The sequence below is a fragment of the Hibiscus syriacus genome, unplaced genomic scaffold (assembly GCF_006381635.1).
Source record: "Hibiscus syriacus cultivar Baekdansim isolate YM2019G1 unplaced genomic scaffold, ASM638163v2 tig00004620_pilon, whole genome shotgun sequence".
Lineage (NCBI taxonomy): Eukaryota > Viridiplantae > Streptophyta > Magnoliopsida > Malvales > Malvaceae > Hibiscus > Hibiscus syriacus.
Genome location: NW_024062020.1, coordinates 763,405 through 787,933, shown reverse-complemented (window position 1 = coordinate 787,933; position 24,529 = coordinate 763,405). Strand labels below are relative to the sequence as shown.

Below are 24,529 nucleotides of genomic sequence, written 5' to 3'. Positions count from 1 at the left end.
AATAGATGGATCCATCTTTATTGCGTGGACGAGAGAAGCCACTCTCCATAGCTATCCGCTATCGACCACCGACTTTTTTTTTCTCCTTTGCTTCTATATAAAAATTAGATTTATTTCCCGATTTATTAACATATTTCTCTGATATTTATCTCCTTAAATTTGTGATACTTTAACTAGTATTTTTATGTATATACCATTTTAAGGTTAAGATAAATTAAGAGGCGGAGATGAGGGATTATGTCGGCCAAATTTGGATTTATCTTCAAGGTTGATCAATGTGGCGGCCGTGCCCAGACAGACTAGCAGCCAAGTGGGAAACTACTGCTAAGCATTTTTGTATATAATATACCGAGAATGCCTTTTCAAGCAAAGGCTATTCTCTGATTAAACAAACATAGATATCTTTTCTTCTTGTTTTTGTTATCGCTTTCATGATTTAATTTCTGGAAACCAATATCCTCTTAAAGGATTTTCAATTCGTTTAAGGTTTACTTTTCTTGAATGTTTTCTGCCATGGAAGGTGATTGTTTCTCAAGTTCAAGTTGGACGAGTGGAGAGAGGAAGGTGCAAAGGAAACAACAAAAGGAGAAACCTTTTAGAGGGATAAGAATGAGGAAGTGGGGAAAATGGGTGGCTGAAATCAGGGAACCGAACAAGAGGTCTAGGATTTGGCTCGGCTCTTACACTACACCCATCGCCGCCGCCCGTGCCTATGACACCGCCGTTTTCTACCTGCGTGGCCCTTCGGCGAGGCTTAACTTCCCGACCTCGTTTTGCAAGAAGAGGACCAACTTAAAGACATCTCGGCCGCTTCCATTAGAAAGAAAGCAACCGAGGTTGGTGCTAAAGTCGACGCCTTGCAGACGTCGTCGCTTCATAATCATGTTTCTGCATCGGAATTGCCAAGTAGTAGCCCTCGAGTTTTCCAGAAACCTGATTGAATAAGTACCCCGAAAGTTCTGACGAAGATTGAGTCCATATACAATTGCGGTGATTGATGGGATGGTTTGCAATGGAATAGCTTCCAAGTCCCAAGGAATGAAATCCGTGAAAAATGGTTTGATTCTGTTTGCATGGGTTATGTTTGACTTTGAAATGCAATTCAGCTTTAGTTTATGGCCTGTAAGGAAGGTTATGGAACAGGAATTTGGCTCTCCTTGCTACTTAACTGTGTTGGTAATTACTTTAATCCTTCTTCTTTGTTTTCACCCCCCTCCCCCTTAGGTTATATTTTGTTGTATACATATTTTAAACTGTAACTCATATCGAAAATATGTTTATATATTCTTACTAATATTGAACTTCCTTACTCTTATTTGGTATACAAAATTTCACTACAAGTAAAAAGAAAATAACCCCAAAAAAAATGCCAAAATAAAATAGAATGTATTTAATTTTTTTATGATTTAGGATGATTATAAGATAATAGCAATTTAAAAATTTTAAATTATTAGGAATATAAAATTTAAAATCTCTAAAAAATAATATTTTATTTAACTAATATGATCATTTGATAGATTTGAATAAACATATTTTTCTAATAGAAGGAAAAGAGAGAAAAACCTGCACACAGCCCACCTTGATGACCTATCAACACCGCCATCGGCAACGATGAAGGCGGCAACCTCCCCTCACTGATCCAAAGGAGCACTTTTTTTTTTTCTCTAAAACTTGGGCAAGCAAAATCATAGGTAACCGTAATAAATTCTCACCCTTATCCTTATCTACTTTCTTTGGTTTTGGGAACACACAAGCTAGTAGGCCATCACCCCTTTGGTCTTTGTGGCTTCATACTTATCATACGATTGATGTAAACTTTATCGGCTTATACTATTACGACATCCTTATCGCTTTGACTTTTAAGCTTTACTTCTCATGTTTTTGCCTTGAAATAAGGGATTTGACAGTAAAATGGATCCTTAACAATTCCAACAATCCTTGGTGGTGTACGAGGACAATCAATATCACAGCTAAATTGATTTATTTATTTGTTAAATAAGAAATAAAATTATTTAACTTCAAAATGACAGATAAATAGTTCATAAGCACGCGGACATAGAATACATGTAATACTACACTTAAAATTGCAGAAGAAATAGAAATTTGTCACTAATATTTTTTAGATGGCTGTTTATACATTTTTCTAAAAAATTCAAAACTATTGATCATTAATTAAATGAGTCTATTTCATTAAAATCCACGAAATAATACAGTTAGCACTTGATTGCGAGATTTATTAGATATAAAAACTTTTATATGATTCGTAAAATGTAAGTCTGTACGAATGTTTGTATCCTTTTTCAAAGCAATCTTCGTTCAACTCGTTAAATTTTGTTGGAACATTTTCAATGAGATCCTGTTAGTGTTAAACTCATATGGAATCTTCCTAAGAAAGTTGTGGCACAAGATAACCCAATCATCAATACTCCTACCAATCATAACACATCAATCGATCACAAACCCTAACTATAATGAAACGTCCCCAAAGTGATGATGCATTACTAACACAGAAGATAAAATGTGTCTCGAATCTCCACCTCTCAATAAGTACATAGATAAGTGTTGATTCTAATTTACAATCCCCACACATCCGAGAAACATATACAAATTAGATTCAACTTGAGTACTTCATAACGGGAGATTTATTCACATTATGAATAAATACTTCAAGTCGTCTTATTAATTTAAAATAAATATCATAATCCATTCATAAAATAAATATAATAAAAGAATTAAATAACATGTTATAAAATTTAACTAATAAAAAACAAATTATTTATCATAAGTGATTGATGTATCACAATATGTTATACCCAATCTAAATATTTATATTTTTAACTGTAAAATATTAATAAAATAATTATAAAAAATATAACCATTCTTCTTAAAATAAAATAAATTATCTAAACAAAACGTCAAGTAAATTTTATCGAAAATTCGAATTGCACCTTAATTTTTATTGTATAGAATAAAGTTAAGCAATTTTTTATCAGCGTTTTTATATGGGATGGGAAGGGGGCTTTACGAGGGGAAAGGAGAAAGGTGAGCGAGAAGGCATTTTTCTTTTGTCTTCCTCCTAAAATATATTTATAGTATGTAATGTTTTCATTTGGACAATCAAGTTCAAAACCTACACCATAGATCAGTTTTTAATAAAATTGGTGTTGAAACTGAAAAAGATTGTAAAGTAAACAAGTTAGTTGTTCGTCCGTAGGTAACATTTCATTTTCCAGCAAAAGAAAATAGTAGAGACAATATGAGGCGGATAAAATTAGCAGTCACAACTCTGAAGAACCACATTGAGCAAATGCCACAATTGGGATTTTCAACTCTTATTAAAGAAGCAGCCAAGTCACACACACTGCAATCTCTTTATCAATCCTTAAGTAAACAGAATTTCCTCATCAGTAATACCCATCTTCCTCAAAAATCACTTCATCATCACTATCATCCAACATAATCTTCCTCAGTCTCATCCTCATCCCTCCTCCCCTTCCGAAAACACCGAGATCCTCACCCCACCAAACTCACTCCTCTCTACTAAAAGCTCATTCACAACACCCTCCAGTTCCCCGATACTCCCATTCCCATCATCGAATTCCGAAACCGAAACAACCCATCATCATTGCTCACCCTCTTCCTTGGGCACCAAATCTTTCTCCGTCAGCTCCCCATTTTCCACCTCAACCCAAGATACCCATAAATCAGCGTGTCTTCCCAAACCCCTGTCCCAATCCCTACAACCACAGTCCCCAAATTTGCTTCCCTTGCTCTCCTCAACATCTCCGCGAAATCCTTATCATCCGAAACCAAAAGCAACCAATCAATCCCTCTACTCATGGAATGCTGCATTTGTCTTTTCAATGCCCAATCCGCCGCTTGGGGCTTATCCTCCACTGTTTTAACGTAAACCCCCGCTCCTTAGCTCACTCGCCAAACCATAACCGATCCTCGGCTTAATTAAACTCTTAGCCGCTTCGTTGTACTTATGATTCCCACTTATATACCGTTCCTTGAACCGCTGACGTTTCTTACCTTTCAACGATTCATTCTGTTTAGTTTCTTTGTCGTTCCCTTTCGTGTAACTGCTGAAATGTTTCTTCAAATCCAAATTCGTCTTGCATTTCCGGCCGCAAACTCCGCAGATGTAAGGCTCGTTCGGAGTTACGATTCCTTTGCGTTCGAGGATGTCGAGGCTTCTCCTCTCGCGGCGTTCTTGTAGGACCCATTGAGGCAAATGGATAAACGCGTGACGGTTAGCGTAGGCCGACATGTCAACCACTTCCCCGAACTTGGGCAACTGTTTTCAAGGCCAACGCCGCTTCGTACGGCGGCCCGCGCGGGGTTTGTTGTCGAGATCCACAAGACGACCACTTTTCTGTTTGGGAGCGTAAACGCCTTGCCTGTTCCTAACCATGTCGATTTCGACGGCGTCGGAGTCGGCTTTGATGGTGAGGCGGCATGGGCGCCGCGAGGATTTGGTTATGAAGGGTGCGGCGGAAATAGGAGAGAGGGAAAGGGAAAAGGAGAGCTTCGATTTGGGGAGGAAGAGGGTAGTTTACATGAAGGGATTTTAAGGAATTGCAGAGAGGATTCATGGCTCATTTGCAGGATTTGCTCTGTTTTGGTTTCCACTGTGCTGAAAATTTATTTGGATAGCCAAGGACGAAAGGTCTAAATATCAACGAGTGGTCAGCTATAAGTTGCAGATCCAAGCCAACAGGGGTGCTACTTTTGGGTCCTCAAAATATGGGCCTATGTATTCTTGATGCATCCATCCAATTCTTTTCTCGGTAAAGTCCATATGATCACTAAAGGTTAGTTTAGTATTGTCTTAAAAAATATTAAATAAAATTTTAATTTATTATTATAAGTATTTAAGATATTAATATGAATGACTTATTTATTAATAATGAAAATTACATAATATAATTAATAAAATTAAAAGTTTACAATATAAATTGAAGTTGCAATTAAATTTAATAATTTAATTATAAATTATCAATTCCTAATTAGCATTATTACCTCCCTGAAATAACGGGAAAACAAAAATGTGAAGCACAAAAAGTCCCGTGAAGGATTATGCAAAGTGACGTAAATATTAGCCGGTTACTGTATTGATTTTTTTAGGGAAAACATTATTGCTAATCTTAAAACCCACGTGTAAAAAAACACTTAGTTGTTATAATTACCCTGGTGTAGTTGGTGGTACGTAAATTACGACAAATATTCAGTATTTAATGTTCCAATGTTTGGACAAATGGATTAAACAGCTTTCATCTTTGTAAAAGAAGATCTATTTTCATTTTCCAACTTGTTCATCTACCGATCCGAGAATCAAAGATGGCAAGCGAAAATGAAAACCAATACACGCAATGTTCTTTCCTTACATGGCACCGGTCACATGATGCCAATGGTGGACATGGCCAGGATATTTGCCGCTACTGGTGCCAAGGTCACCATCATCATCACCCCCATGAATGCTTCGCATAAAGAATGCCATCCATCGAGATGTTAAATCCGGTCGACTCATTACACTTGAAATCATATCTTTACCTTCAGCTGAAGTCGGATTACCCGAGGGATGCGAGAATTTGGTTTTGGCCTCGACACCGGAAATGACCATGAAGCTCTTTGATGCCATTGATTTGCTTCAACCAAAATCAGAAGGCTTCTCAGCGATTACCACCCTGACTGCTTAGTCTCCGATTCTCTTTTAACTGGACTTTGGATATTGCCAATGAGTTTGGCATTCCACGCCTTGCCTTCAACGGTAGTGGCTTCTTCAACCTCTGTCTCTCGGAGACTCTCTCACACTATCAACCTCATAAGAGAATTACATCAGAGACGGAAACGTTCGTCGTTCCAGGTCTTCCTGATGAAGTGAAACTCACGAGATCACAGTTGCCGGACATTGTTAAAAACAGAAATCATTTCTCTGAGTGTTTGATAAGTTAAAGGAATCTGAAAGGAAGAGCTTTGGGATGTTAATGAACAGCTTTTATGAATTAGAGCCTGCCTATGCAGATCATTGTAGGAATGTTTTGGGAATCAAAGCATGGCATGTTGGTCCAGTTTCTCTGTCAACAGAGACATTGATGATAAAGTTGAAAGAGGTGAAAAAACTTCGGTTTCAAAACACGATTGCCTTCATTGGCTTAATGGTAAGAAACCCAGATCTGTTATTTACATATGCTTTGGAAGTTTAACAAGGTTCAACAAGAATCAAACAGTGGAGATTGCTAATGCACTCCAAGCATCAGACCATTCATTCATTTGGGTTGTTGGGAAAGCCATCAAAACAAGCAATGATGAAGAGCAAGAGCTATGGCTACCGCAAGAATTCGAAGAGAAAGTAAAGGAAAACGGTAGAGGTTTAGTTATTAGAGGGTGGGCACCTCAAACGTTGATTCTTGAACATGAAGCCATTGGAGGCTTCTTAACGCACTGTGGGTGGAACTCTATACTAGAAGGGGTTGTTGCCGGTACCCTTCGTCACATGGCCGATTTTCGCTGAACAATTCTACAATGAAAAGCTGGTGACTCAAGTGCTGAAGGTAGGAGTGTCAGTTGGGAATGAGATATGGAAAGTATGGGCAACGCAGGATTCACCAAACATAAAAACCAGCAATGATATTCTCATGGCGATTAATACAGTAATGGGGAATACAGATGAGTCGATGGATATGAGAAAAAGAGCCAAAAAGCTTGGGGAACAAGCAAAGAAATCCATTGAACAAGGCAATTCATCTTACAATGACATAGACCGTTTGGTTAAGGATATCAAGATGCACAAAAATAGCAAGCAATGACGTTATCCACAATCCTCAACTGACAAAGTTTAAAGAACTACTGCTTATGTTCTTATGATAAAGATGGTTTCTTTTTTTAAAGCTACGAAAAAGATGATTTGAGTAAACGAAAAAGATTGTATTGTACAAAGGGGTTTATTGTGTTTGATTAAACAACTTTGGTACAATAATAAATATGATACATCATTGTTCAGTCCATCAAATTTCAAACATATTCTGTGACATAAACCTTATCACTGCTGGAGTGCAGTATCCTAGTTATTAGCAAAGAAACGTATTTGCTTCACTTTTGATTGGCAAATGGAAGACAATCTACACAGATTGTCAAAGGTGGTACACCAGTTGCAGTTGTGCCGATTCCACAAGGCAGACATGAGTTCTCGGGATCAAGCACACTGCAAGAAGTCTATAAAGTGAGCGAATTTACATATGGCCGCACCAATATGCAATGCTCGTCTTTGCGATGATTACTAACAAGACCGCCACACTGTAAACAGATAAAGCTGCTTCCATCAGAGAATGCATCCAATACAATTTGCATTCTGCCTGTTTCGGCAAGAATGGAAGTTCCCTGAGCATCTGATGCAACTGGCGGAACGTTAGTGTTGCATGGTAATGTTTCAGCTTTTATCGGCTGGGCTTCAGCTATCACACACTCAGCAAACAGAGAAGCCAGCTGATCAACTGCGGTGTTTTCTTGCATTCTAGTTCTGTACACTTCACGAGCACGGTACAATGACTGAAATACAGCTTCATCGCCGCCTCTAGTTCTCATGGCCATCACCACCTGTTCAATCACATATAAGCAGAGATTAAATGGAGTAACAAGAAGGTCCAGGGTGCAATGCACGTCTAAATTATAACTCAAAATAAGGCACAGGAAAAGCTGCTGATACCAAACAAGTATTGGTTCACACCAAAAGATGCACGATGAACACCTTTTTTCAGGTCAAATCTTGAAAAAATATATAATATAGCCCTAAAAAAGAAGTGTTCTTTAATCAGATGTGGTTCAAGAATAGGATTAAAAGATGAAAACTCATTAGTCTACTGGACCCAACTTAAACTAATAGCATGTATTCAGTTGTATTATTGCTGCCAGCCTAACAAGGGCGAGCCTACTTCAGTCCTCCATTTATCGGAAAACACCTGATGAACAAAGAAGCCATATTTTAGTTTGATCCAAGATGGCCAACTCGAATGCCAGGTATTTACCACCAATACTTGTACCATCAATGCAGTCTTCAGAAGCCTACAGTGAGAAGTGGTTGGAACAATATTTAATTAACATACGAACTCAGGCTGAAGGAATATTATAGGCTGCTAAACGTAATACATTTGAATGGACAATCAGAAAATATGAAATACCGAGAGAACCAAATTCATTAGCATCCAAAATTACAGAGATAAAAAGTTCAAAGAATCACCGCCAACAAACTATTCGCATAGATAGAAGCAACAAAACAGTGAAGGCCACAATTAACAAGAGAACCTCATTGTTCTAGAGTAAGTAAAAGCCACTTAGATGAATTAACATGTGAAATTGCATTACGTGACACTTGACACCCTTTTTTTTGTTCCCTCGCATTCTGTGTTTCCATCTTCTCTCATAAGAAGGTGAAGAAGAAGAAAAATGCCAAGCAAATATATTTGATTTATTTTTCCTAAACCAAAATGCTTCAACCTCAAATAAATGCCAATATATAAAAGCATTTGCTTTCAACCTCAAAATTTAACGTTTCTAAAAAGAAATCTTTCTGAAATAAACCTCCTTTGGCACTACTACTAACTTACAGCAATCCCCTTTGTTCTTCATATATTCATAGTTCCCCAATGTGTTTTGTGCTTATCTATCAAAGTGCCAATGATTTATCTTATTACAACCATTAGGAAAAAGGTCGCCTGAGGAATTTTAATATTCAGAGAAATTAAGGCAGCATATTTGATGATAACAACGTCGAGAAGCTAAGGGAACAGCTTTTAGTTTTACGAACACTAAGGAAACTCGTTAAACGTTGATTACTCAAGCAATAAACAATCCCATTAAGCTTCGAGAAGAAGAAAATATGGGGGGGGAATGAAATTGAAAAAGGTTTTGTGAAGATTACCGCTTGAAGAGCCTGAGAAGGCTTGCCTTGATCGACAAGGTTACGAGCCAATACAGCAGGTCCTTACCGACATCGTTCTGTCCTTGCTGGTGGGGTTGCGCTGCGGTGGCGGCCTCCATGTTCATCATGTCGTTGTCCATGGCATCTGGTCCTTTCCTTTACCTTTCCCGTCGATAAATGAATCTCTGTCTCCTACAATGTCAGCTGTATGGTTCGGCTTTTTCTTTTCTTGGGAGAAAAAAATGAAGAGAAATAATAATAACAAATTTGTTGATCAAAGGATAGAGGATTCTAGCAAATTCTGGCGTTCTACTTTGTTTTCTTCAATCAACGTGGTGGACTATGCTTTTCAGCATCTGGGTTTCCTCTATTGGACCTAAATCGTAATCAGTAAGTTCTGGGCTTAATCCTCATCCATATTTAGATGCACGTAGGACTAACCCAGCTCATATTAAAACTCCAATCAACTTTTAAAGGTTGATGTCAACAATAAGAAACGAGTTAAGCTTTATAATTATTTTAATTTTAATCATTAAATTTAAAGAATATTGAAAAATCATGTAAGCATTGTGATTAGCCCAAATGTTTTTTTTATTAATTCGTGGTGATTACAGAGCAACATCTGTCTAGAATTTTTTTTAACTAATTAACAATAAACACACATTACAAATGCAGCTACTCAAATATGGAACCTTTAGAGGGAATAACACTCCCTTTTACTTTAGTTGGACACATTATAACCTTGTTTATAAATGATTCAGGTATAGCTTCTTAACGTACAAGTGATGGCTTCTTAACAGAAATGGAGGTGCTAGGTTTGTAGCACATTGTTGGTTTAAAGTAAAGACTTGTGATATTGAGATTCATCGTTTGACTGTTTTGTTTTCCCACTCTGGCAAGAAGGCTCCACTGACCAAATTCAATCAGCTAAACTTTAACAAGAAACGGTAACTTTTGTTTGAATCCAGAATAGTTTTATAACCAGTGAGTTGAAATTTTCAAATCGAAAAAGATGAGCTGATTACAGTGCAAGTTTGACCTAAACAGTTAAAAGTTTATGAAGAAACGTTACGTCCAACTCTATCTTCATAGAATAACAAGAAACCCTTAACTGAGTACAATAATCAACACGCCTGATAGGTTAATTTGACTTGCAATTATTCTCTATTTTTAAACGGTGCTCGCTAATTAGAAAATAACAAACCCTACACTTTATTCTATACTACCACCAAATCCCTCCAGATTATTTTGAAATTTTAAAATAATAATATTTGGATTTGTATGTGATCAACCTAAAAATATAGATTATGTACAAAAAATAAGATTTAATATAATTTTATTTAATTTAATTTTATAAAAGACAATAATAATTTATTTATAAACTTATAACGTGGAGTCACAAATGTCCATAACATTTTATATCTCAATATCTCTATTATTCAACTCCTCTTTATAACATAGACCTTAGTAGTTGCCGAGATCACATTATATCTCCAAGAATTCTCTCTAAAAGTTAAAACGGATTAAGGCGGAACGAAAGAATGATTACCCTTAAATTTTAAATTTTTATATCTATTCTTTTATAATTTCTATTGATAATTTAACTTCGTTATCCACAAATTCTTGCATTCCTATTAAGATATCTCATTTATTGACTGCAACACCAATTAGCCTTGAAATATAAGCTATACAAGAACATTAACAAATGGCATTAAAAATAGGCAAAAAAGAAACCTTCCACTATGCATGATTCAACTCTCACCAGCACCTAATCGACAACCTCCGACTGTAAGTCTTTTTTTAACGCCAAATCCAGATACAACATCACTAGAAGATTGATTAGTAGTTACGTTAGCTGTTTAAAAAGATACAATAGGATTTGTTGTACACAGATTTCGACCAGTATGCTAGGATGTATGCACACATGTAAAATTTATACTGAGAACAAATTTTATAATAATTTAGAGAACAAAAAAAGAATTATTCATATAAAATTTACTATTTTCAAAGAGATGATGGTGCGTCGGGTCTATCCTATAGATGGTGGGGACTTAAGATGATTCCATGAGCAAAGGGGCAGCGCTAATGTTTTGGCTATGATTGTGATCCCCTTCGTATGTTACAATGAGCATCATTGGGTCCTCTACAGCTCGCTCTACATGTTTCCTTGCAGGGCAGCCTCTGACGCAGCTACACTTGTAATACCCCCTGAAATTTTCCCAAAGAAACGAGTGAAGTGGACTCAGAGAACTCAGCAGGCAATTCAACCAATGTTACAAAAACAAAAAGTCAATGCAATTAATTGCCATCCACAGTATGATTATTGTTCGCAGTTGAAAACAGAAAAAAAAAACCATTCAATGCAGCAAACTTGAATTATTATTGTTCTGGTCAACTTCAAAAAACGAAAAACTAAATTTCACACCTTGGATGAGGAGAACCTTTGATTGGTTTTTGGCCATATTTTCTCCAAGAATAATCATCACGAGGAATATCAGCCATCCTGTTGCTAATAGCTGCAACTCTAATCACTCTCTTAACTCTCGATTTCCTGCATAACAAAAACAATAATCAATCAAAAGATTCAGAATTAAAATCAATTAAAGCCAAGGACCAAGAACCAACCTTTTCTTGGAACAATGGCAACAGAGGAAGATCTACACCTTAGAGCATCCATGGAATTGCACTTCCTTCTCAAAGAGGAAGACAAAGGAGGTTTACCATGAGAAGTACCAGTGAATTGAAATCGCGAAGAGAAAGATGGCTGCATCATGCTATCAGTATCCCCAGTCACTGAAGACATAACGCTTTTACTCGGCAAAGGAGGCAACCTATAACTTGGGGTTGCACAAACAGGCTTAAAACCAAAGGCTTCATCCTTTCTTACTTGAATTCTCTCGACGTTGTTGTGAATCTTCTTGTTGGGGAGCACGTCTGAATCGAGCATGGCCAGTTGTGGATCGACCCAACAAAGAAATAACCTTCTTGAAGGAATTTACAGTGTTATCTGCAACAGCTTGGATCTCCATCGCTGGCTCTGAACAAGCACCTAGGTTGCAAAGCTTCTGACTTTTAGACATCAATCTTATCAATTCCTCCAAACCTTGAATCCCAGCATTTGCAGCTTCTCTCAAAGCAGCTTCTTCCGTTTTCCCAGTAAAACTGTTACCACCACCGTACCCCATCATCAATTGCACGGTCATCGAGCAAAAGCAGTTTATAGATATACAGAAGAAAGAGGGGTGGAAATGGAAAATAAAAAAAAAAGTGAAGAGAAATGGAGCAAGATGATTATAATTTATGGTGAGAAGAAGCCAAGGATTCGAGTTTCGTCAAACTCATGGCTCCTCATTGGGTCAGTGAGTGGACCTGTCGCTCTGTCAAAGAAGAGATAAGGTCAAAAGGTAGGATTAGCCGTTTGAAATTGATGACTCGGCAAAAAAAAAAGGACGTTTTAATTCATTATTAATTAATGTATTTATAAGTTTGAAGTTTGAGAAAGTGATTACAGTTGACCTTTAAATCAAATTAATAAATAGAAAGTTATTTGTGGGACCCAATCCAGTTTTACCGGAAACTGGAAACCACTTCAAATAAACCTGGGATCCTATTGTTAGAATTTGATTCACTGTTAATAAAATATTTTAATTTTATAAATAATATTAAATATTAGGCCAAATTATACAAATGATAATCAATTATATGATATTATTTTATTGAGTCTCTTGATTATTGAAAGTTGTAAAATGATATTTTTACTATAAAGTGTCTTTGTTGAACTGCGACTATTAAATATTATAAAATAATCATCTGACTATTCAGATGTTCTGAATTCATTCTTTTTTGTTAAAAATCATCCGTCGTCTGAGCTGAAAATATTGTGTTCCCATAATTATTTGAACTATATTTTGTGAAAAGAATCTCTATTTACATTATGTTGTCGAGATAATACTTGAATTATCATATTGTCGAACTAGTGCTTAAAAGCAATTACAGTATTCAACATTCATTGTAAGACAACATTGCTCGCACTCACGGCGTGGGATCACGAAAGTTTGGGACCGCCTGATGTCTTGCTTGATATGGTCGACGGGCTATGGAGACTCAATCAGATTCTGGGATAATTTATGGGTACCTCAACTATGGCCTCAGTGTGATTATGCTCATACAATGTAAATGTTGACCCTGCTTTAAGGCTCGGAACTTTTGTCGATGAATATGGCAAATGGGATATTGAAGCTTTATCATTAATGGTTGTTACAGAAACCATTTCTCATATCGTTATCAAACCTCAAGACAACAATGATATATTTGACACCCCAATATGGAGATGGACCCGGAGCATCATTTCAATGTTAATTCAGCTTATACTAAACTTATTGAGGGTAGCTGGGATGAAAAAAATAACATATGGAAGCAAATCTGGTCACTCCTTGTTCCCCCAACGAGTTAGATTATTCATCTAGTTTGTTCTCGAAGAAAAAATCATGACTAAACATGAACGAGGCAGACGGATGTTCACGAACGATCACTCTTGCCCGACATGTGGTGCTACCCTATAAACTATTCTTAACGTTTATGTGAGTGTCCTCAAAGTCAAAACATGTGGTTGCGCGTTGTGCCCCCAAATACTCACACTAGATACTTTGATGCTAAATTACAACAGTCCTTGTGTAAAGGTGATCCGGCCTTTGCTGCTCTCATATGGCAAATATGAAAGCAAAGAAACGAGTATGTCTTCAATAGTATTGTCCTTCAGGGATAGAGAACTATTCACCGTAGCTATAGCTGGGCAAAATGCTATGATAGCTAAATAAAAATTTCAACTGGAACTGGAAGACAACATGCGACAAAAAGTGCAAGGCTAAGAGCCCCTCCTGATTGGTCGTGTTTAAAAACTGACGGGGCAGTGACTACCATTGATGAACGAGGCTCGATTGGTGTAGTGCTCCGAAACTCAAATGGTGTTTGGGTTACAGGGGTTACCGAGAATATAGGAACAACATCGATATTGCATGCAAACTTTGGGTATCTATGAAGGATTTCTCATTGCATTGGAGCCTTGGTATTTCAAGACTGTGAATCATATCTGATTGCAACCAGGCTGTTCAACTCGTGGATAGTGAAGAAACATCCACTTTGGGTGACGAAAATTCAGTGCATTCCATGAAGTGGGAACGAAATTGCAGACAAGATGGCCAAACTAGCCTCGTGGCAACATTTCCAAACTGTTCGGTTGATTTCCCCCCAGAGGAACTTACAAGTCTCCTAGATCTGGAAGTAAATATACCACAAGAAGATGATTCTATTTACACCTAGCCTAGTGAATTAGACTTTTCTTTCAATTAAAAAAATGATTTAATCATATCATAGTTAATAAATTAACGTATAATTTATATAAATAAGTAATTTTTTAACGAGAAAGAATTAATTTAGAGCATATAAAATGTCAAGTGATCATTTTGTAACTTTTAATAGTTATGGACTCAACAAAGTAGTATCTTATAATTGGATGATAATTTTATAACTTTTAATAATATGAAGACTCAATAAAACAATGTCTTATAGTCAGAGGATCTTACCCTAAATATTGTCACTTATTTTATTTAAAAAAATTAAAATTAAACTCTAAAATTATAATTTCTAATTATTAAATAAAAAACGTGTATCATTCATTTAAGGTTTCGATATACAAAATGTGTCTAACATATGCCAATATTTTTTTTTTATTTTAGTGTCTAACGTTTATTTTGTTTTAGTTTGATGTCAAACATTTCATTTCGTTACTCAAAATGAGTCAATATATTGTGGATCGTTAATTTCCTCTGTTAAGTGACATATGTCACAATCTGGTAATTTTAAAAAATTTATATAAAATTAAAAAAATAAAATTATATGTTTTTTAAAAAAGAAAACACATAAAATTTAAAATAACCCCAAAATTTTAAAAACTTTCATTTCAAGGCCTAAACCCACACCAACAGCCGCCCTTTTGGCGTTGATGAAGCTCCACCTGACCTCACCTCCCCCAACGAATAAAATCTGTTGAAAACATTTTGATATTTCGATATAACAAATTAAGTTAAATGAATTTTAAGATTTTCCAAAATGATTTTCTAAGTATATTCGATATAATTATTCGAATATCAAAACATTACTCAAAATATTTCAAAAATCATTTTTAATCCTTACTTAAGTGTAAAATTAAGTTTTAATCTTAAAACAATTTCAAAATAATCTTTCAAAGTATTTCGAACCATTTCAAAACCAAAAATTCCAGATTGTTCAGAGGAAACCGATTCCCCCCTAGGGGATACCGATTCCCCCCTGAATGGTTTGGCTCCGAGATTTCCAGAATGCTCGGAGGGAACCGATTCCCCCATAGGGGGTACCGATTCCCCCCTGTTCAACGGTCGAAATATTTGAATTTTACACTTAGGGAATCGATTCCCCATAGGGGGACCGATTCCCCCCACGCTCCAAACTGTTTTATTAATTATTTTCACACTAAAACGGCTATATGATCTTCACTAATCATCTCCAACGTTCAGAAGAGATTCAAGGTGTATTTAAACAAGTTCTGAAGCCCTTGATCAACAAGAAATTATAGAGAAACAAGAGAGAAAGCATCAAACACCAAGTTTGTGCAAATCAAGCCAATTTTCCTTTCAATATTCATTTTGCTTTCAAGAACACCATTTGTGCTCATTTGTAATTATCTTTGAGTGTTATTTTCTTGTTCTAGAATTGTGCAAACATCTTACTTTGTGAGGTTTTCTTGTAAGTTTGCAAATTTGTAATCTTCTCTTTGGGAAAAAGAGTGTTCTCAAGAGTTGGGGTATACTCTTGAGGGATTTGTAAGGTTATCTCTTTGGCCTCAAAAGAAAGAACAAATTAGTGAATTTGTTGGAAAATCCTTAGTGTGGATAGCTAAGGTAGTGGACGTAGACTTTGTTTGAGAAAGTCGAACCACTGTAAATCGTTGTGCAATTACTTTTAATTTTTCTGCAAAAGCTTCCACGAAATTTTTAATTGCCAATTCACCCCCTCTTGGCCGATTCCGTCGATCGATTAACTCAACAATTGGCATCAGAGCCTAAATCATTTGAAGGTTTAATCGCCTCTTGAGTCGATTCGGGAAGAGTTATATCGATTATTAAAGTCATCAATGGCCTCCGCTTCAAACTTCGACTCCGGTCTCGATTCGATGCCCGTCAACAAGCCTCCTTTCTTCAATGGAGCTAACTATGCCTATTGGAAGAATAGAATGATGTACTTCATTCAAGCAAGTGACATGGGAGCATGAAATGCTGTAGAAGAAGGATACATCAAACCTCTCACTCATCCAAGGTTGTGGAGTGAATGAGAGACAAGAATGTTCCAGCTCAACTCCAAAGCCATCCATATTATTTTTTGTGCTCTTGGACCAGATGAATACGGAAGAGTTTCATCGTGTACAACCGCCAAAGAAATATGGGACAAGCTTCAAGTCACACATGAAGGTACAGATGAGGTAAAGAAATCAAAATTAGTATTCTAACGCATAGCTATGAAAATTTCAGGATGAAACCAAATGAAGACATCAAAGCTATGACGGATAGATTTTCAACGATTGTCAATGGTCTCAAATCATATGGAGAGATCATCTCAAATGAAAAGCTTGTGAGGAAGTTAGTCTACTCCCTCCCAAAATCATGGCAATCAAAGAAGACGGCAATCATCGAGTCTAAGGACCTATCGTCCTTAACTCTTGAAGAACTTATCGGTTCACTTCTCACTCATGAGATGATGCTTGAAGATGAGGTGGACCTTGATAAAGTTGAAGAGACACCAAAGGAAAAGGAGAAGAAGAAAAATATTGGAGTTGCTCTTAAATCCACAAAAGATGAGAGTGATTCTAATAATGATGATGATGACGAGGAAATGGCATTGTTTGCCAAACGGTTCAGAAAAATGATGAGACCTTACCAAGGAAGAAAATTCAAACGAAACGAATGCCTCAAAAATGAACCAAAAGAGAAGGACCCAATCATTTGCTATGAATGCAAAAAGTCGGGGCATGTCAAATATGATTGCCCACAATTGAAGAAAAAGGGTCAATCAAAGAATAAGCACAAGGCTCATGTGGCTACATGGAGCGATGAAGAAAGTTCCGATAAGAGGAACAAGAAGTAGCAAACTTGTGCTTGATGGCATTCGGGGAAGATTCAAAGGTAACCTCTAACTCATCCGATTTTGATGATTTATCTTATGATGAGTTATTTGAGGAGTACAATGGGTTGGCTTCGGATTATGAGAAATTGTTTTTAAAATATAAAAATGATGTTTCAAAATTGAAAAATGAAAACAAACTCATATACAAAACCAACAACGATCTTGAAAGTAAAATCAAAGATTTGCAAATCAAACTATAAGAGTTTGAAAAGAAAAATTTAGATTTGCAAAATTTACTTTCAAAGATCAATGATGATCATCAAAAGAAAATTGATGATCTTAAAACTTCTTTTGATAAAGTTGGAACAAAACATTTTGAAAAAGGTGGAAATTCAAAATCCAACTTTGTTAGAAAAAGTTTTAGAAACTACAATCATAGAGGTCCCCAAAGAACCTCTAATGGAAAAATCATTAGAAGTATGTGGGTTCCTAAAGAACTCATTACTACTAAAGATAAAAATATCCTACACAAATGGATACCTAAGGGGACTAGGATTTTGGAAATTAATGAATATGGACCCAAAAGAATTTGGGTACCAAAAATCAAAAATTAATCTATGTTTGTAGGGAAAGGAGCATTGCTACAAGGCACGGGAAACAAATTCAAATTCATGGTACCTTGATAGTGGATGCTCTAGACATATGACCGGAGACAAAAGCCGGTTCATTGAGCTTAACGCCAAAAATGGAGGAGAAGTGACTTTTGGAGACAATTCAAAAGGTCACATTGAAGGTATTGGTACAATAGGTAATACCTCTTCCATACAAATTAAGAATGTTTTATATGTGAATGGATTAAAGCATAATCTATTGAGTATTAGTCAATTATGCGATAAAGGATTCAATGTCTTATTTGAAATTAATGGTTGTAAAGTCATTGACATTGCATCTAATCGGATTATGCTTGTTGGTCATAGAATAGGAAACATTTACATGGTGCATTTAGATTTTATTGATATGACTAATTTATACCTAGTTGCTAAAGATGAGCATGATAGTTGGTTATGGCATAGGAGACTAGGTCATGCTAGTATGAGTGTTTTGCAACGGTTAATTCAAGGAGACTTAGTAAGAGGGTTGCCTAAGTTTAAATTTGATAATGATAAAATCTGTGATGCTTGTGCTAAAGGAAAACAAAAAACGAGTTTCTTTTAAATCTATTAATGATGTATCAACTAGTAGAGTATTACAATTGATCCATTTAGATCTTTTTGGGCCAACTAGAACTACTAGCTTGGGAGGAAAACAATATGCATTTGTCTTGGTAGATGACTATTCTAGATACACTTGGGTTCTATTCTTAAGTACTAAAGATGAAACATTAGAAAATTTCATCACATTTTCAAAAATAATCCAAAATGAAAAAGGTTACTCTATCACTAGTGTTAGAAGTGATCATGGAATTGAATTTGAAAATCTTGCATTTATTGAGTTTTGTAATTCTAATGGTATTAGCCATAAATTTTCAGCACCTAGAACCCCTCAACAAAATGGAGTTGTTGAGAGGAAAAATCAAACTTTAGAAGAAATGGCTAGAACCATGCTTTGTGAAAATAATTTGCCAAAATATTTTTAGGCAGAAGCCACAAATACCGCTTGTTATGTTGTAAATCGAGTAATGATTAGGCCAATTTTAAAGAAAACTCCATATGAAATTCTCAAAAATAAAAAGCCTAACATTAGCTATTTTCATCCTTTTGGATGTAAATGTTTTGTTTTAAACAACGGTAAAGAAAACCTTGGCAAATTTGATGCTAAAAGTGATGAAGGAATTTTTCTGGGTTATTCCTTAAATTCTAAAGCTTATCGTGTATTTAATAAAAGAACTTTAGTTGTAGAAGAGTCTATACATGTTGTTTTCGATGATAATCCCCTTCCGAGGAAGGATTCTTCTGTTAATGATGATGTAGGTATTGTACAAGCAAATGACGTTAGACATAACGTTGGAGAATCATCATCAAAGGAAGAAACAAAGATGAGGAAACTCATGATCCCCTCGAGAATCCAACCAGTGAAGAAAGGGAAGTATCTTTTCCAAGAGAGTACAACTATGTCAAGGATGGTGAAATTATAGGTGATCCATCAAAAGGGGTAACTACTCGATCTTCTCTTAGAAATATCTGTAATTATGTTGCATTTATTTCATGCATAGAACCTAAGAACATCAAAGAAGCATTAAAAGATGAACATTGGATTATGGCTATGCAAGAAGAATTAAATCAATTTGAGAGAAGTAAAGTATGGACATTAGTTGAAAGGCCTACTAATAAATCTACTGTAGGTACTAGATGGGTTTTTAGAAATAAACTTGATGAAAGTGGTAATATAGTGAGGAACAAGGCTAGACTTGTTGCTCAAGGCTATACTCAAGAAGAGGGCATAGACTATGATGAAACATACGCTCCCGTAGCTAGGATGGAAGCAATTAGAATGTTATTAGCATTTGCATGTTTCAATGAATTTAAATTATATCAAATGGATGTTAAAATTGCATTTTTAAATGGTTTTATAAAAGAAGAAGTGTACGTGGAACAACCTCCAGGTTTTGAAGATTCAAATTTTCCGGATCATGTTTTAAAATTGACAAAAGCTCTTTATGGTTTAAAACAAGCTCCTAGAGCTTGGTATGAAAGATTGTCAAATTTTTTAATTGAAAAAGGTTTTTTAAAAGGAAAGGTTGACACTACATTGTTTTTAAAGAGAAAAGGTAAAGATTTTATTAGTAGTTCAAATTTATGTTGATGATATAATATTTGGTTCTACTAATGATGTTCTTTGCCAAGAATTTTCTAAGCTAATGCAAAGTGAGTTTGAGATGAGCATGATGGGGGAGCTCTCATTTTTCTTGGGACTCCAAATCAAGCAAAGAAAATATGGCATCTTCATTAATCAAGCTAAGTACGTCAAAGATATCCTCAAGAAGTTTGGACTGGAAAATGGGAAACCTCATAATACTCAAATGAGCTCCTCAACAAAGCTTGACTTAGATGAAGGAGGTAAATGTGTAGATATTAAATTATATATAGGTCAATGATTGGCTCTTTGCTTTATCTAACCACAAGTAGACCGGATATTATGTTTAGTGTTTGCTTGTGTGCTAGGTTTCAATCATGTCCTAAAGAATCACATTTACTAGCTGTTAAGAGAATCTTTAGATACCTTAAGGACACTCCTAGTTTAGGACTTTGGTATCCTAGAGACTCTAGCTTTAGCTTGCATGCCTTTTCTGATGCGGATTATGGAGGATGCAAATTAGATAGGAAAAGAACCTCCGGTACTTGCCAATTCCTTGGAAATATGCTGATTTATTGGTTTTCAAAGAAACAAAATTGTGTTGCATTATCTACCACTGAAGCGGAATACATTTCAGCCGGTAGTTGTTGTGCACAAGTTTTATGGATGAAACAACAACTTTTTGATTATGGAATTGAAGTATGTACCATTCCTATCAAGTGTGACAATACTAGTGCTATTTGTCTCACTAAAAATCCCATCCAACACTCTAGAACTAAGCACATTGAAATAAGACATCACTTCATTAGAGACCATGTCACTAAGGAAGATGTAGTTTTAGAATATGTTGATACTTTGCATCAATTAGCAGATATCTTTACAAAACCCTTAGACAAGGAAAGGTTTTGGACACTTAGAAGAGAATTAGGTTTAACTAACCTATCTTCACTTAGTGTTTAAAATAATTTAGCACTTTTAATAAATACTGAAAAATGCTTATAATAATAATTTTTGATTGCATTCTTGCTATTAGTTAGGGGGAGTTTATGATTCTTAGTAAAAATTAATTTTATGTTCAAATAATGTTTAAAGATTAATTTAATTGTTTGAACATAATTATTTTTCAATATATGAGTTGCCTATACCACTAGAGAAGATTAATTTAGCATTTTATGTGCTTAAAAGTCAGATTTTAGCATTTTGGTGCAGAGGGAATCGATCCCCCCATGAGGGAACCGATTCCCCCTTTCAAGGGGAACCGATTCCCCCCACAGGGGAATCGATACCCCCCTGGGGTTCTGTTAAAATCGGACAGAACCCTTCAAAACACGCAAAAACCCTCCTTTTCTTCTTCTTTCGTCGTTCTTCATCTCTAAATCTCTCAAATCTCTATTTTTACCTCAAATCAACGATATTAATCGGAATTTGCTTCAAATATCATCTTCTAAACCTGTTGAAATCATTAAAATCGTGCAAACAACATCTAAATCCCCTCAATCTTCATATTTCAAGGTAAATTTTTCTAAACTCTCTATTTCATTGTTTTTGAACATAGGATTAGTTTTAATTAGTTCTAGGTTGAAATAGTGATCGGGCATTGATTATTTAGTGATTAGAAACTAGATGTTACAACTAATTTCATCAAAAAAACACAAGAATTTTCCAAAATTTTTAATTTTTCGAAATTAAAAAAAAAAATGTTAATTTTCAAATTATTGTGTTTTGATTAAATTATGTTGTTTTTATAAAAACTATACATATATTGTTTCTCAAAACCATATTTTTCAAAAGTTTTTCAAAAACTTTGCCCATTAGAATTGATTTAGAGAACCTTGAAATATTGAGGACTCATTTGAGTTTTGGGATTAATTGAATTGCATACATTTGTTTTTAAATTTGCAGGTTATTCAATCTATTCCAATTTCCTTCACCATGTCTAATCCTAAACGTGCTAGGTCTTCATCTAGTCGTTCACACCGACAACCAAATCCACCTCCAAATCCTCCACCTATTCTAATTTCTAATCCTAATCCTATTGATCCTAATTTGACTATCCAAAATTCGTGTTTCAATCATCATGGTCCTAGAAATCATCGTTTTTGGTATTATCAATATTTCGACTCTTACAAAATCCGGGAAGAACGTATTCCTTCTCATCAAGCTATGTTAGCTATCAATTTTAAATATCTTCCTCTTTTACAAGAGTGGAAATTTGATAAACTCTTTGACCTTGAACCCATCGTTTACCATCAACTTGTTTGTATTTTCTATTCTAATGCCGTTTGTGTTAAAGACCAAACTGAAACCGAAACCATAGGAATTCGTTCCTACCTTCTAGGACAATTCTTATATATTGACTCGGCTTACATAGCCAATACATTCGGATTAGATAATGAAGGGATTTCAAATGAAAAACAGGTTTTTGGATCTTGTTATAAAAGAAGGGATAATGCAAGTGTCCTAGACCTTCATGAACGTTTTCTTCATCTAATGATTTCTTGGTGGTTTCGACCATTTGGAGGTCGTTATTCTACTCTTAGAGCCTTAGATCTTTGGTGGTTACATTGTTTCGAAAACAATATTAAAATCAACCTACCTCGGATTATTTTTGCTGAAATTGTTGAAACCGTAAATCTTGTTCCTAATAAAAAACTTTGTTCATCTCTTGTTTACGGTTGTATTTTGAGTAATCTGTTTTCCAAAACTGGGCTTAGAGTCAGTCTAGATGTCGTTTTTCCTCTTAAGAAACAAATTAACCTTCTTTCCTTAACGAGAGCGGGATGGATTAAGGATAAGGAAACCGGGGAATGGGTTTGATCTTCTGCAACTACTCCGGGAGCTAGTTCTTCACGAGCTCCACCCGAAGCTGACGAAGATCTCGAGCTTGAGCAACTAATGCGAGACATCGATGAAGCTGAAGCTGAACCTGAGCAGGCCGAGGAGCAGCCCGAAGAGCAAGCACAACAATAGACTCAAATGCCTCCATATTTTCAATCTTTTATGGAGACATTTGATTACCGATATGCGACCATGGATTCGCGCTTTATTTCTATAGAGTCCCATTTATCCACAATGGGATCTCAACAATTAGAAATTCTTCGGGAAATGCGTGCAAATAATGAAGCAACCAACGCACGTATTAATGACCTCACTAACGAAATGGCCGCTATGCGAGCTCGTTTTCCTCCTCTTGATCCTCCTACGAATGTTTGATTCTATGTTTTACTTTGTTTTCCAAACTTATTGTTTTAACATTTTGAATATTTTGGGATGTTTGAATTTGAGGATTGTGAATTTGTTTGGATTTATGGATGGTTTGAACTTATATGTTTGGTGTGATTTATTTATTATTGCATCATTTACATCATTATTAGCAATATGACCAATTTTGCCATATCACATTATTTATGAATATTGATTACGGAACTAATGGCTAACGTTTCTCTTAATTGTGATCTTAGCAGCTTATGCATACATATACCTAATCAATTGGCTTAATATTTTTCACGTTTATTTGAATCTTTTTGATTTAACAAAAAGGGGGAGAAGTGTGTTTTAAGTGTGTTTTTAAAATGATAAATGGGAGAAGTGTTAAAGTAAGGGGGAGTAATTTCAAAACTTGATTTCAAAATCTTAAAATTACTAAAATGTTTTGTTATATCAAAAAGGGGGAGATTGTTGAAAACATTTTGATATTTCGATATAACAAATTAAGTTAAATGAATTTTAAGATTTTCCAAAATGATTTTCTAAGTATATTCGATATAATTATTCGAATATCAAAACATTACTCAAAATATTTCAAAAATCATTTTTAATCCTTACTTAAGTGTAAAATTAAGTTTTAATCTTAAAACAATTTCAAAATAATCTTTCAAAGTATTTCGAACCATTTCAAAGCCAAAAATTCCAGATTGCTCAGACGAAATTGATTCCCCCCTAGGGGGTACCGATTCCCCCCTGAATGGTTTGGCTCCGAGATTTCCAGAATGCTCGGAGGGAACCGATTCCCCCCTGTTCAACGGTCGAAATATTTAATTTTACACTTAGGGAACCGATTCCCCATAGGGGGTACCGATTCCCCCCACGCTCCAAACTGTTTTATTAATTGTTTTCACACTAAAACGGCTATATGATCTTCACTAATCATCCCCAACGTTCAGAAGAGATTCAAGGTGTATTTAAACAAGTTCCGAAGCCCTTGATCAACAAGAAATTATAGAGAAACAAGAGAGAAAGCATCAAACACCAAGTTTGTGCAAATCAAGCCAATTTTCCTTTCAATATTCATTTTGCTTTCAAGAACACCATTTGTGCTCATTTGTAATTATCTTTGAGTGTTCTTTTCTTGTTCTAGAATTGTGCAAACATCTTACCTTTTGAGGTTTTCTTGTAAGTTTGCAAATTTGTAATCTTCTCTTTGGGAAAAAGAGTGTTCTCAAGAGTTGGGGTATACTCTTGAGGGATTTGTAAGGTTATCTCTTTGGCCTCAAAAGAAAGAACAAATTAGTGAATTTGTTGGAAAATCCTTAGTGTGGATAGCTAAGGTAGTGGACGTAGACTTTGTTTGAGAAAGTCGAACCACTGTAAATCGCTGTGCAATTACTTTCAATTTTTCTGCAAAAGCTTCCACGAAATTTTTAATTGCCAATTCACCCCCCT

At 35.5% G+C, this 24,529-nt stretch overlaps 5 pseudogenes; 2 read left to right on the top strand and 3 right to left on the bottom strand.

Annotated features, from left to right (window-relative positions):
* The first annotated feature begins 366 nt into the window (after positions 1 to 366).
* Positions 367 to 973, top strand: LOC120195456 (annotated as a pseudogene).
* A 2,335-nt stretch (positions 974 to 3,308) lies between these two features.
* Positions 3,309 to 4,551, bottom strand: LOC120195446 (annotated as a pseudogene).
* Positions 4,416 to 6,847, top strand: LOC120195310 (annotated as a pseudogene).
* Positions 6,848 to 6,984: 137 nt separating this feature from the next.
* LOC120195436 lies at positions 6,985 to 8,963 on the bottom strand (annotated as a pseudogene).
* Positions 8,964 to 10,862: 1,899 nt separating this feature from the next.
* Positions 10,863 to 12,155, bottom strand: LOC120195464 (annotated as a pseudogene).
* Positions 12,156 to 24,529: the final 12,374 nt, after the last annotated feature.